Genomic DNA, 12,856 nt, shown 5'->3' with positions numbered 1-12,856 from the left:
ATTTTCCAAGGACCCTTTACATAGTTACTGGGAAACGTAGTGTGTTTAAACGTCGGTAAAATCTGAAATCGATTTTGTCAAGTCATTTGGCATTTATTTTCACACAAGATTGTATGTAACATTATGCACATAGAAAAAATAATAGACCCCCGGCGCAATCTCTTTGAAAATTGTATTTTCCTTTTTTAAACAAGTCGAAACAAGTCTACAGATTATGTTTGCTAACATCCCGTTGGAAACAAAAACAATGTTTAGAACTAGTATATCGTATGTCCGGCTGTAAGGGCGTGATCACATGTTAGTCACATGTTTCACGTATGACCCGCCGGTCACCGGAAATGATTAGAACTTAAGGACAAAAACAATTTTAACTAGTATCTCAATTGTTTGTAAAACAATTGAAAGGTCTTTCCTGTAAAAGTGATGTTTTCGTAATGTACTTTGTATGACCTTTCGTTTGATATACGACAAGCAATACCTTCTGAAACTGTTCGCTTTTTACACTTAATGACCTCATCCGCCTACATTTTTGAGATCGGAAGTATGATATATGTAACACAGGGTAGATGAGCTTTCATTTCATATGCGACAACGCCATGTTCTAGATAGTTTGATTTTTGCACTTAATAACCCCATCCAACTAATTTTTGGAGGTCTGAAATTTGATATTTCAAATGTACACATCATGACCTTTCATTTGATATACAACAACCCTACCTTAAAAGAACATTTATTTTTTGCACTCAATGACCCCATCCAACCCATTTGTGGGAGACGTCAATTTGAAATTTGAAATGTACGCTTTATGTTCTTTCATTTGATATGCGACAACCTTACCATCTGAGAAATTTGAATGTTTGCACTAAATGACCCCACCCGTCCCCCTGGGATGAAAAGGGGGTTTAAAATTTTCATTTAAAAGTAGAGTTTATTAAGACCTTCAATTTGATATATCAGATGACCCCATTTGACAAAGTGCAAACAATGATGCAATATCAACTATATAAATAGAAGTTATGAAGCTTACAAAGTCAATGCAAAACTTGAAAATTTCAAATTGATTTTTTGGTGTTTTTTTCCATGGAATGTTTTTGGTATTTGGTCAAACATATAACTACAATGTATGTCAACCTCTTCAATTTCTAAAACATTTTAAGTGGTAAGCTCTTGATGATTCATAAATACATGCCTCCGCTCGAAAAACTTCAAACTGCATTATCTCTAAAACGACAATAGATATCTCAAATCTGTTAAATGATAAATGATCTACAGTTGAAGGACAACATTATATAAAAAGAATTGGGACAATTTCAAAGTTCACCAAGGTCACAATTAATCATCAAATATATGATGCAATACAAAACTTGAGAACCGGAAGTCGTAGAGACATGGGACTATCACCATTCAACTCAGGACCACTTGACCTTTCAAATATTACAAGGTCAAGGTCATAGTAAAATATGAAGGTCAAGGTGAAATTTCATCATGACCTGACATTGACCTCAAATTGAAGGTCTTGAACTACTTATCATCTTTGCAGTTTATAGTAGGTTGATATCTGTTACCTTTAAAAAGATATACACACAATACTATACTTTTAAGAATCATCCCGTCGTAACTTTTGAACAGACAGTCGGACTCTTTTGAGGTCAGAGTATAAAATGTAGAGCTCGTCGAGAGGAACATTTTATACGCTGTAAGTATGCAGCAAACTCTTATCGTTTTCTTAATATGAAAGCTTGAAATTGCAGCGTAATTTTTTTTGGCACTCGGTGACCTTTGACCTAGGGTGCAAATTAAAGGTCACATGAACTTAAGATTATTGGTGTAGGTCCCAAGTCTTTACGACTTCCGGTTCTCGAGATACAATTTTTCAAAAATTGTTTATATTTTTTCAAGGGAAATAACTCCTTATAAGGGTTAACAACAAAATGATTGTATATGTTAATTAACATTGCCATCTGGTGGTCCTGTACATGTTGCCGTTTTCAAATCGATTCTATCTTGAATAGTTTTTGAGAAAAATGTAAAAGAAAGAAATTGCTTCAAGGGGACATAACTCTCATAGGGAATGATGAAATCCTTAGCAGCCTCATATGGTAACACATCATGATGAGATCTAACTTTTGTCTAAATAAGGTCATGATCTTCAAAAACAACGAGGGGGGGGGGGGCCATGTCGAAAAAAACCAATAAAAGGGAGACAACTTCTAAAGGGGATGATGAAATTCTTAACAGCCTCATCTGGTAATACTTCATGATGAGGTCTACCGATGGTCCATATTTGGTCTTGATAACTTCAATAGAAACAAGGGGAGGCCATGTTAAACAAATGCTGGATGAAAAAAAAAAAAAAAAAAAAAAAAAAACAGGAGAAAAAAAACAATAAGGTCTTTCCTCGCGGAGAGGAAAGACCTTAATAAATAACTGGACTTCTGTTTCGTGTGAAATGTAACGCATAACGATAACGTCATTTTCTTACTTAATTATTACGAAGATCAAAACAAGAATGTAAATCATCTCTGATTTACCTGTTTGAACATCTCGCGAGAGTTCATATTTGCATACACTGAAAAAAATACCTAGTAAATTTAACTAGTTTGGCTAGTACTTCATTAAAAGTCCCTAGTAGATTATCAAACAACTAATTAGACTAGTATGTTTACTATCGTGGATGCATCGTATTACCAGGAACCAGCCGGACGATATCATATTCGCGTGGACAAGTTCTGTTGTACATGAAGTGATGGCCGCAATCAATCGAATAAAGAACCTGAGTGATGTCTGGCCTGATTCATTGAAAAGCTGTTAGTATTTTAACTAATTTGTGTTTTATTTTGTCGTCTTAACTTGTTTTCACAAAAAAATAACCACAGCATCTCGCCTTTCACGTAAAATGAAATGTACTACAGAAGATGGCCAAGATAACCTTGTGACACGTGGAGCAAACTTTATCTATTTAAGTTAAGATATACAAGATCCAGATTTCGTTATTCTAATATAAACACCTTTTCTTTTTTAATACGAAAACTAATTAATAAGCCTTTTATTTCACCACAGAAAACCGTAACTTAAATCCGAAACGTTTTATGATTATATAATTAAAGTGCGCCTCGTTATGAAATTAATATGGCTGCGCCCATGTAGTGAAAAAATCTGAACCTGCCAAAACTAACACAGTCAATACTTATACATGGTATATCTTCAATATTTTCACACCAAATATGAAATTGAGAAACATTTGAAAGCACTACAGAATGTACTTGATGACATACATACACGATGTAGGTGTACACTTGCATCTTAACTATGAGTGCACAAATGCATTATAATTTCAAACAAGTAATAGCTTTTCTAAAAAGCTAACCGTCTCTTAGCTTTAGGTCGAAAGTAGAAAGTGTTAAAATTCATAAAGGCTAATACAATTTTTCCTAATTTACTAATGTTTTGTTGGGATAATTTACCAACACTGGATTAGAAAGGGTGTAACTTAAATGTTTTTTAAATTAAATATGAAAATATTTATATAAAAGTATATTTTAAACATGGCTCTGGGATAATTATTGTTTTTGCCAGTATTTTAACTTTCTGTATAGCAGTATAATTGTAGATTTAATATTAATGCATACATATTACATATACTTGTATGCAATTGCATAAAAAAGCTTTTAACTCTCTGTATAGCAGTATAATTATAGATTTAATATTAATGCATACATATTACATATACTTGTATGCAATTGCATAAAAAAGCTATAACAAAAAAAAAAGCACATAAATGTTCAGTGTGTATCTATATATGTCTGACATGATGACTCACCTATTACACATAAGAAACAAAGTGAAATATAGTTTTTTAAATACAATGTATTAGTCGAAATTGACAGTAGAGTTCTAGTTAATCTATATTAATTAATATTGACAACACTACATGTAGTTTTATTATGGATTTTTGTATAATTTCAGGTTCTGAAAAAATCACAGGGGATGATAAATTTAGACAAGAAGGATCGACCACCAACATGCTACACTTACTGGAACTTGAAAAACCTGCAATTCACAAGAACAAGCCAAAGACTAGTATTACCGTACAAAGTGGTTGAGGGTATGGTCCCAGCTATCCAAACCTGACAAATTATTGGTAACAAGCAATCTTTACCAAAAAGGAACATCAAGCCGACATATACGCTTTGCAGACTTTGAAAGTGATAATTTATAAATTTGGTTAAGGCTATTTAAACAACAAACTGTGAAAACGAGCAATTTAAAAACACATTCTTTGTCAAAACTGAGATTCATTGAAAGAAGACATAGTGTGCTAAGTCAGTTGAGAGCTTCAAAACAGCTCACCAAGGCCTTCAATAGGAGTCCGCTCTCCCGTCAAGTTCAAGCCAGGACCTTCGATATAACAATGCAGATACATATAGCATGAAAAGTTTTATATAATGAACATTTATATTTATATCTATTGATGTTTCAGTACAAGTATGATTATTTGTTTTTGTTGTGATCTATGACATACATGTACATGTATAGTATAAACAATTTTAAGAAAGTGTTATCTGTATACATGACAGTTCCGTGAAAATGTTAACCAACTTTTGTGTCAACTTATTCATTCATCTAAAAACTGATACAAGCCAATATTAGAATTCAATAGATTAAGACTATAAAATCAGTTTTGACCTAGGCCTGTTCAAGTTTATTACGGTCAAAATAAGATAAAACAAAGTTTCATAATATAAAAAATGTAAGAGCAAATGGTGAAAATGATTTAGATCCTAGTGCAATATGAGATGGGTGACATGTTTTTAGATCCTGGTGCTCTAGAGGGGTGACATTGAGTTGGATCTGTTTGCTCAAACTAAAATTAACAGTGCTTTAAAAAATGATAAGTGATCATGCTTTATAAAGTTATAAACTGTTAGGTACAATCTGTATACTTACTTCCTGACAATTTAATTTTTACTTCTAAGTGTTTTAAAATGTAAACTTTGAAGTAGGACGACATAAAATAACTTTTTTTTTAAATAACTATTCGTCGGAGAGTTTATTCATTTTGCTTTTGCAGGGAGAGCTGATTGATTTAAACAGGGGCCGTGCAATAACTAGATAGGTTATAATTTATTACATAAACTGACGTTTTAAATTTTTTTCATCGAAATAACTTTAGAATTGTAAACTGAATATTCTAAATACATGTACATGTATGAAATATTGTTAATATTGATTAGGGTACTACAGCTTATTAATGGTTTTGAAACATGATTTTAAATGGTTACTTTGAAGTAAATTGAGAACATGTTACCTATTTGTTGTTGGTTGGACACCTTTTTCTATACTTGAAATTAACTACTTTGTATTTTACAGTTCTGATGTTATGCATCTTATGTAAATAAAATATGTAGGATTTATCTTTAATATTATTTTGCTGAACCTCACACACTGAAAAATTTAGTTAGGTAACTGTAAAGCTTTCAGGCCTAACATGGCGAAATTTAAGTGAAAATGTGTGAAAGAGAAAACAACAAGAACAAGGAGTGAAAAGAAATAGTTTTGTCTTTATTGACATTGAAGGTCAATTATCACTATAGATGCAACACATTTTTATCTGCATTCATTTGCAACCAAAGTATACATTGAAAGTCAATTCATATTGAGGATATTGTGACCTATTGCTGATGTTTTTGCTAGTCTTTTCAGGTCATTGTTGTATATTTATCTTTCACAATTATTGCTATTGTCATTGTGTTTCCTGAATTGAAAGATCACAAACACATGTAACTACCAAGAAGCTTCCTGATGATTTTACTGAGTGATGGATTTAGGGGTCCTTAGGCCCCTTTCATGGGAAAAATTTAATTGATTATACAGTGAAAAATTTAACTATGACTTGAGTGAGCCCCTTTTATGGCAGTCCCCCTGATTAAAAAAATTGGATTTATCATTTTGAACTTTGTACCAGTACAATAGAGAAATAGCTATAAGAAATTGCACTGCTATGAAACTATGCATACACATCAAAATAAAAAAGAATCCTTAATCAAGTAACATTGCTACATGTAGGTACGAAAACGTACCACACAAGGGTGACCTGGTACAAGTACTTATAGCTAGTAAAGTTACTAGCTGAAGGAGGTATTCCTACTAGGAAATGTTTGTAGAGTTACTTGAAGCTAGTAGAATCACTAGTCTTACCATGTATTTGCCACTAGGAGGACCTAGTTATGTTACTAAAAGGTAGTAAAATTACTTATTCAGACTAGTAAAGTCACCAAGCAGTCTAGCAAAATTACTAGGGACTCCTAGTGTAATTACTAAGTAGCCTAGTAAATTTACTTTGATGGCCTAGTATAGTTACTAGGTAGGCTAGTAAATATACTTCTGGCCTAGTAATCTCATGGACAGTAAGTTTACTAGTTTACCTAGTAGAGATTACTAGGTATTTTTTTCAGTGTATTGTTTTTAAGAATTCTATTACAACAAAGCAGATTACATCATCTAAAATTTGCGTTACGAAATCGGACACAAAAGTCACGCCACTGTTCTTACATCTGCTACATAAATACTTATAGTTCTCGGCATTTTCTTCTGACTATTCTTATTGGTCAATGTTCTTTGTTATTTGAAAGCAAAAGTTACGAATTTGCCGGTGACGATTATCTATAAATCAGTCAGCGTTATGCTCTTCGGAAACAAAAAGTAACGCGAGGAACGACACAAAAATACGGTTGTAGAAACTTGGATATTTGTATATTTAAATTTTTTTTCTAGGGAAGAATAGCATACACTTGTATGTTGATAAAAATAATGGCATCTTTAGATGTAGTTACAACTTTTCTTTGAATTCTAGACAGTTCGGCACCCAGACAAATCGGTACCCGGACAAATCGGCACCTACCAAAGACAAATCGGCACCCGTGAAAGACAAATCGGCACCCAGACAAATCGGCACCTCACATAGACAAATCGGCACCTTATAAATTATTTATCTTTGATCTATATATAGTGAACCAAAAATTATGTTTGAGTGTTATGTATTTGTCTCCTGCACTATTTATAACATTATTGTCAATATTGTACATTGTTTCTTTGAATATGTATCTTATTAAGTGGTTTATCCCTTTTAGTTATTTGTTCGGCACCCAGACAAATCTTTGAATATGTATCTTATTAAGTGGTATATTCCTTTTAGTTATTTGTTTGTGCACAGGATTGTACTGCAGCTTAGTCATTTTGATAGGTGTATTATTTGTGTGAATTCTTTTTTCTGACTTTATAGATTTCACCACACATGTACTTGGGATGTGCATGTACTAGTTTTAATGTAATCCATAATTCTGTTACCATTGTATCCAAAATCAATAAAACACATGTAGAATATTAATAATATTTATTTATTATATCTATTATATATTATATTCAACAGTTTATGCATACATGTAATAAATGTAATAAATAATAAATAATAATAAATAAGCTGTATTTAGAGTCTGCAAAGTATATTTTTAACCGACATACAAAACATTTTTAACAATACAACACATAATACACAGCACAAATTGAAGCACTAAAAGCATGGTTCATGGTTGTAATAAACATGATAAACTAGGTCAAAAGCATACTATAGGTATGAACACAAAGGTTAAATACTGAAATCATAACATAACATATAAACAAGCACTATCTATAAGTCTTAACACTCAAAGTCACTTTGGTGGTGGTCCGTAAACACTGGCACACTCCTTAAGGAGTCTAGACGCGGAGATGCTGTTATTGCAATACTCGTCCCACAAAGCAAAAAGACGGCCCTGGGTCTGTCTACTCTGTTTGCGCTGGTACCTTTGGAGCTTGCCTTCAGACACTAACTTCAGCTGTAGAGGAATATCGGACGCTTAAACAGTTCGGTAACCAAGGAATAGAAAGGCACTGGTCCTCTGGTGCATACTCTGGTGTTGACACTGTTATGCCACCCCTCGACATCATTGTTGGTACGGATGGAGGACATGAAAACACACCAGTAGTCTATGTCAAACACACTGTTGCGTATCCACGTCTTGTAGATGTAGTCCATTACCTTCTGGACACCTGGATGGTCGGCTTTCTCGTCTAGCTGACGGAAGGTGTCTGGGATATGCTCTGGTGGGAAAATATTTAAAAGCCACTTACCACTGTTGCATGTTCTATGTTGCCACTTTTGACACCCATCACATTGCAAAGCTTCTTGTCTAGGGCGCACAACATTTTGGCACTGTATACAACTGTCGTCTGACATTGTGTTAGAAAGAGCATCCCAGAAGTGTTGACCTTTATATACCTTTCTAGGAATTTACTCATTATGGCTTGCACACGCTGTTATGTTTAAGGCTTTTAATATTAAAACAATAAAATATTGTTTTCAAGTATTGTGTTGTCTTAACAGATGTAAGGATCAAACGAGAACACAAGCTGCAAACACAAGCTATACACTTTTGATCTCTATTGAGGAATTGTTAGATTTAAACATAACATACTGATTGATGCATAACTACAATTAATTATGATTTAATTATGATTCAATTTAATAATGTTTATTCAAACAACAACTATCAACAACATATCTAACAATCAATTATGATTTAATTAAATTATGTTTATTCGTACATAATCTTTGAGAGCTTAATTAAATGATGATTATTCTTTTTGTAATGCATATTTTATATACAAATTATAATATCTAGGCAACAATTCTTTAATTTTTTATAATAAATTTATTTTTAAAAACGAGGTGCCGGATTGTCTTGGTGCCGATTTGTGCGGATACCGAAATGTCCAAAATGGATGCCGAAATGTCTTCGGACTTGGGTGCCGATTTGTCTGGGTGCCGATTTGTCTTGTAAGCCTTTTCTTACAGTAATTCACAATTTTATCACTTTTCTATAGTTATAGGAAACGAGCCCAATAGCAAATTATGGTCCATGTACAAAATGTACATGTATATAAATATGCAGGTGCTGAGTTAACTTGTACCCTGTATGAGGAATGAAATGTAATATTAAACATGTTACATGTACACTGTGCTTAAACGGCCGTGGGTAACTTAAGTTACCCACAGCCCAAGATGGCGGACTCTTAACTCGTTGAGATGACAGTTGATACGAAATATACTTTTTGCAACGTTTTTCATGATCTATGTAAATATTGATAGGATTTTTGAATAATAGAAATCACCTACCATCACTTCAAATTCGTTAATTTTTACTTCACTTTAGCACAAGGCCAACTTTAAAAAAATGCATATTAAGATGTCCGTAACTTATAAGTTAAAAATAATCAGCCTGTCCGTAACTTTATTTTCAGATGTGGGTAACTTTTTTTTTCAAAATTGTAAGATTAACAATTTCAACAGTTAAAGGACAATAAACACTACCAAACCCCTTAATTATTACATAGATTTATACAATAGACATGTGCTTCAAAAACAAAAAAAGAGAAAAAGTAAACCAGAGTGTCACGGATTTTCCGTTAAATTTGAAAAAAATATTCCCAGGATAAAACGGCATCTGACGGTTAGGCGAAATTTATCTAAGATTCTTCTAGCTTTATAGATTGTTCACTGATGAGTCCTTGGCGGAAAAAAATGATATTCTTTCCTTTAAATTATTTTTGAATTGTTAGCCAAAAAGGTATGGTCTCTACTATATCTAGTGTGATGTATTGTTGATTGTGAGAAAAAAATGCCAATATCTAGGAGTAGATGGAAAGCTATATTGCTGAAGATGTGTCAGTTTATTATAGCAATAAAGGTAGATTTAAAATCTTCTAACAGTTTCATTGACCTCAGGGGTTCAATAAGATCGGGTATCAAATCATACATATATAATTAGTTATTCACAAGTAACACAACAAAAAAGGCATGTCATTGTTAAAACTTTTAAGTTCAAAGGATTTGGAAAGGAAAATTTCGAATTTGATGGTGACAGCTGGGCGAACGATCTCAGGGTGAACTGACCCAGGGCCAACATGTAATCAGGGCGACCCAACCGTTTACTATACCTATTCTGACAATCCATTATTCTGACATCCCCTTTCTCTGACATTCTTTACTCTTGACATACCACTATTCTAACATCCCACTATTCCAACAAAACATTATTCCTACATCCCATTTATCAGACATTCTATTCTTCAACATCTCATTACTCTTACATCTCACTGCCTCTATCATCTGCGTATTAGTTATTTTCTCAAAAAAAAAAAAAAACTAAAGTATGTTCTGGATAATATTAATATTTGTGGTTGTCTGTTCAGATTCGGATTCTTCTTCTTATATATAAATGTGGGATTTTTGCCCCTGTGGCTTTGAGCACAGGGGTTGTTAATGTAAAGTGGGTCAGACAAGGTTTTACTGTCAATGGCAGAAGCTATCCTATATTAAACACTTCAATGGCGGTCGCTATCCTATATAAAACACCTCAATGGCGGTTGCTATCCTATATAAAACACCTTCATGGGAGTTGCTATCCTATACAAAACAACTTAATGGCGGTCTCTATCTATTACAATACGATTGATAGCAACGCCATTGACAGTAAAATCTCGTCTGAACCACTGAACAATGGTATCAGGACCGTTCGCACTAATAACATGTTCTTCTTAGGTCCGTTCACTTTGAGTTTGTTTGCCCATAGAGTCCGTTCGCCCTACTTTAAAAATAATATTCAGGGCATTAAAGTTAAATAAACTTATTCAGATATTTCTATGATATATATCAATGTTTGTACATGTATATCTGACATGTATGTTCTTGAAATTTATAGAAACATTAAAATATCTAAAAGTTTATCATGTTTATGGCTTGTTAAGGATCATTAATTGTTCAATGACAAAATAATTTGGATAACTGATTATTGTACATGTGATACTTGTTTTTTGATAGATTAATAATAAAAAAACAAACATTTTGTTTTGATAAAATATTCAGCTTGAAATTAATGAAATCAATGATGTACAATGTACGAACTGTAAATTATGAACAGTCAGGGGACTTACTGAAATAAGTGATTTTTAAATCACTTATTTGAGTAGCAAATTTGAAGTTTTGTCTCATATTGTGATTTTGTAGTTTTACCAAAATTTTAAACACATAGGTTTAAATAATATCTTTTCATTAGTAAAATTGAAAAAAAAGTATTTTTTGCTTCTTTTAAGTAGCAAGGTTTATGCCTTTGATGCTATCATTTAGCTGCAAATTCTATTTTAGTTAAAAAAAATGCTGTAATAATGGCTTTACATAATGAACTGATACTTTCTTCACAGATTTTTCCCAGCAGTGGGAGTATTTTTCCTGTAAAGTTCAAGGTTTCATCCTTCAGATTATGTAATAAAATTCTACTGTTCGCGATAAAAATTTCACTGTTCGGGGGGGTGTTGAAATTAGTGGGAGTTATTAAAAAAATGATACTTAAAGAAGTGATTTTTGGGAAGGAAATTGAAGTATGATACTTAAACAAGTGATTTTTATGTCATTATCCTAGATTCAGTACAAGGTCATCACCTGAAATGACCTGGTCATCCTAGACAACACAGATGTTGGTTCTGATAAGTTTAGAAACATAATTAGTCCCTGGATCATTAGTATTCTATATTTAAAGCTTCAGTAAAATTTAATCACTTCTTCTAGTGATTATTGGTACTACTTAAATAGGTGATTATTAAAGAAAGACAACTCCTAATTCCAACCTTTATGGAAATAATGTTACTTGAATCAGTGATTTAGAAAATCACTCATTTAAGTAAGTCCCCTGACTGATGAAAGGGATAAATTTACAAGTTCATTTATTTATACTCTAAGACTAGTCATACTGCATACAATCGTAAAATCTTGACTGAATACAATTATTTGTTAACAAATATCAACAAAGATAAATACATTGTATTCCAGTATTCTACTCTGCAAATCAAAGGGAAAATGAGAAATTGATTGCGGCAATATAAATATTCTGTCAATTTTTCAAAAAACTTTAACATACATTGTATTTTGTTCAATTAAAATAATGCAACTACATGTAGACAACAATTAGAATAAATTAAAAATCAGGGCGAATGTTCAAGCCTGGGCAAACAGGTATCAGGGCGAACAGGTACCCTGATTTCTAAACAACCCCCCAGGCAAGGTTTTACTGTCAATGGCGATCACTATCCTATATATATACCTGTTTTACCTGTTTTGAGAATTGCATGAATTGTATACTTCATGACAATTTTTTATTTCATCATGTTCATTATTCATGTATGTGTGTCTGTTTGATATTTTGTTATTGTTTGTTATATTTCATTGTATTCCATGAGGGCCTCAGGGAAGATTAGCTTTATAGCTAACCATTGCTAACTGTGTAACCCTCTTTAAATAAAGAATTATTATTATTATTATTATAAAAAAAACCAGGATAGCGATCGCCATTGGCAGTAAAACCTTGTCTGACCCACAAAACATCTGGGTCTGTTCGAGCCCATTCACGTCCCCTTTCACTTTTGCACACATAATGACATCTGGCAAGGCTATTTTAAATTTTTTCTGGGACGCCTTCCTACGAAGTTGTAGGAAGGCGTCCCAGAAAAAAATTAAAATAGCCTTGTCAGACGTCATAATTATTTGGACAAGTTCGGACCCAAAGTCCGTTTGCACCCTACATGTTCGCGCACCATTTTAATTGGTTTTGTGTTTAATAAATATAGCTTTGTAATCAAGTTTTGGCAAGTGTATTCTTATATTTGATGTCATTGTCTCAAAATAAAGTGAGACAGCATTTTTTTTTGTGTTGAATAAATCTTAATCATGTTTTGGTGTATTGTTAAAAAAATTCTTTCTAAATGA

General features: G+C 32.7%; 1 protein-coding gene and 1 long non-coding RNA gene across 2 annotated transcripts in view; one reads left to right on the top strand and one right to left on the bottom strand.

Moving 5' to 3' along the window:
* LOC143075867 (uncharacterized) overlaps positions 1 to 12,856 on the top strand; it is a 68,153-nt gene that overhangs the window by 25,023 nt on the left and 30,274 nt on the right. The gene's annotated exons all lie outside the window — the stretch shown is intronic.
* Positions 1 to 12,856, bottom strand: part of LOC143075865 (uncharacterized) — a 34,069-nt gene that overhangs the window by 21,033 nt on the left and 180 nt on the right. The gene's annotated exons all lie outside the window — the stretch shown is intronic.

The sequence above is a fragment of the Mytilus galloprovincialis genome, chromosome 5 (genome assembly GCF_965363235.1).
Source record: "Mytilus galloprovincialis chromosome 5, xbMytGall1.hap1.1, whole genome shotgun sequence".
Lineage (NCBI taxonomy): Eukaryota > Metazoa > Mollusca > Bivalvia > Mytilida > Mytilidae > Mytilus > Mytilus galloprovincialis.
Note: the sequence above shows the minus strand (reverse complement) of the source record. Positions and strands in the feature narration are given on the sequence as shown.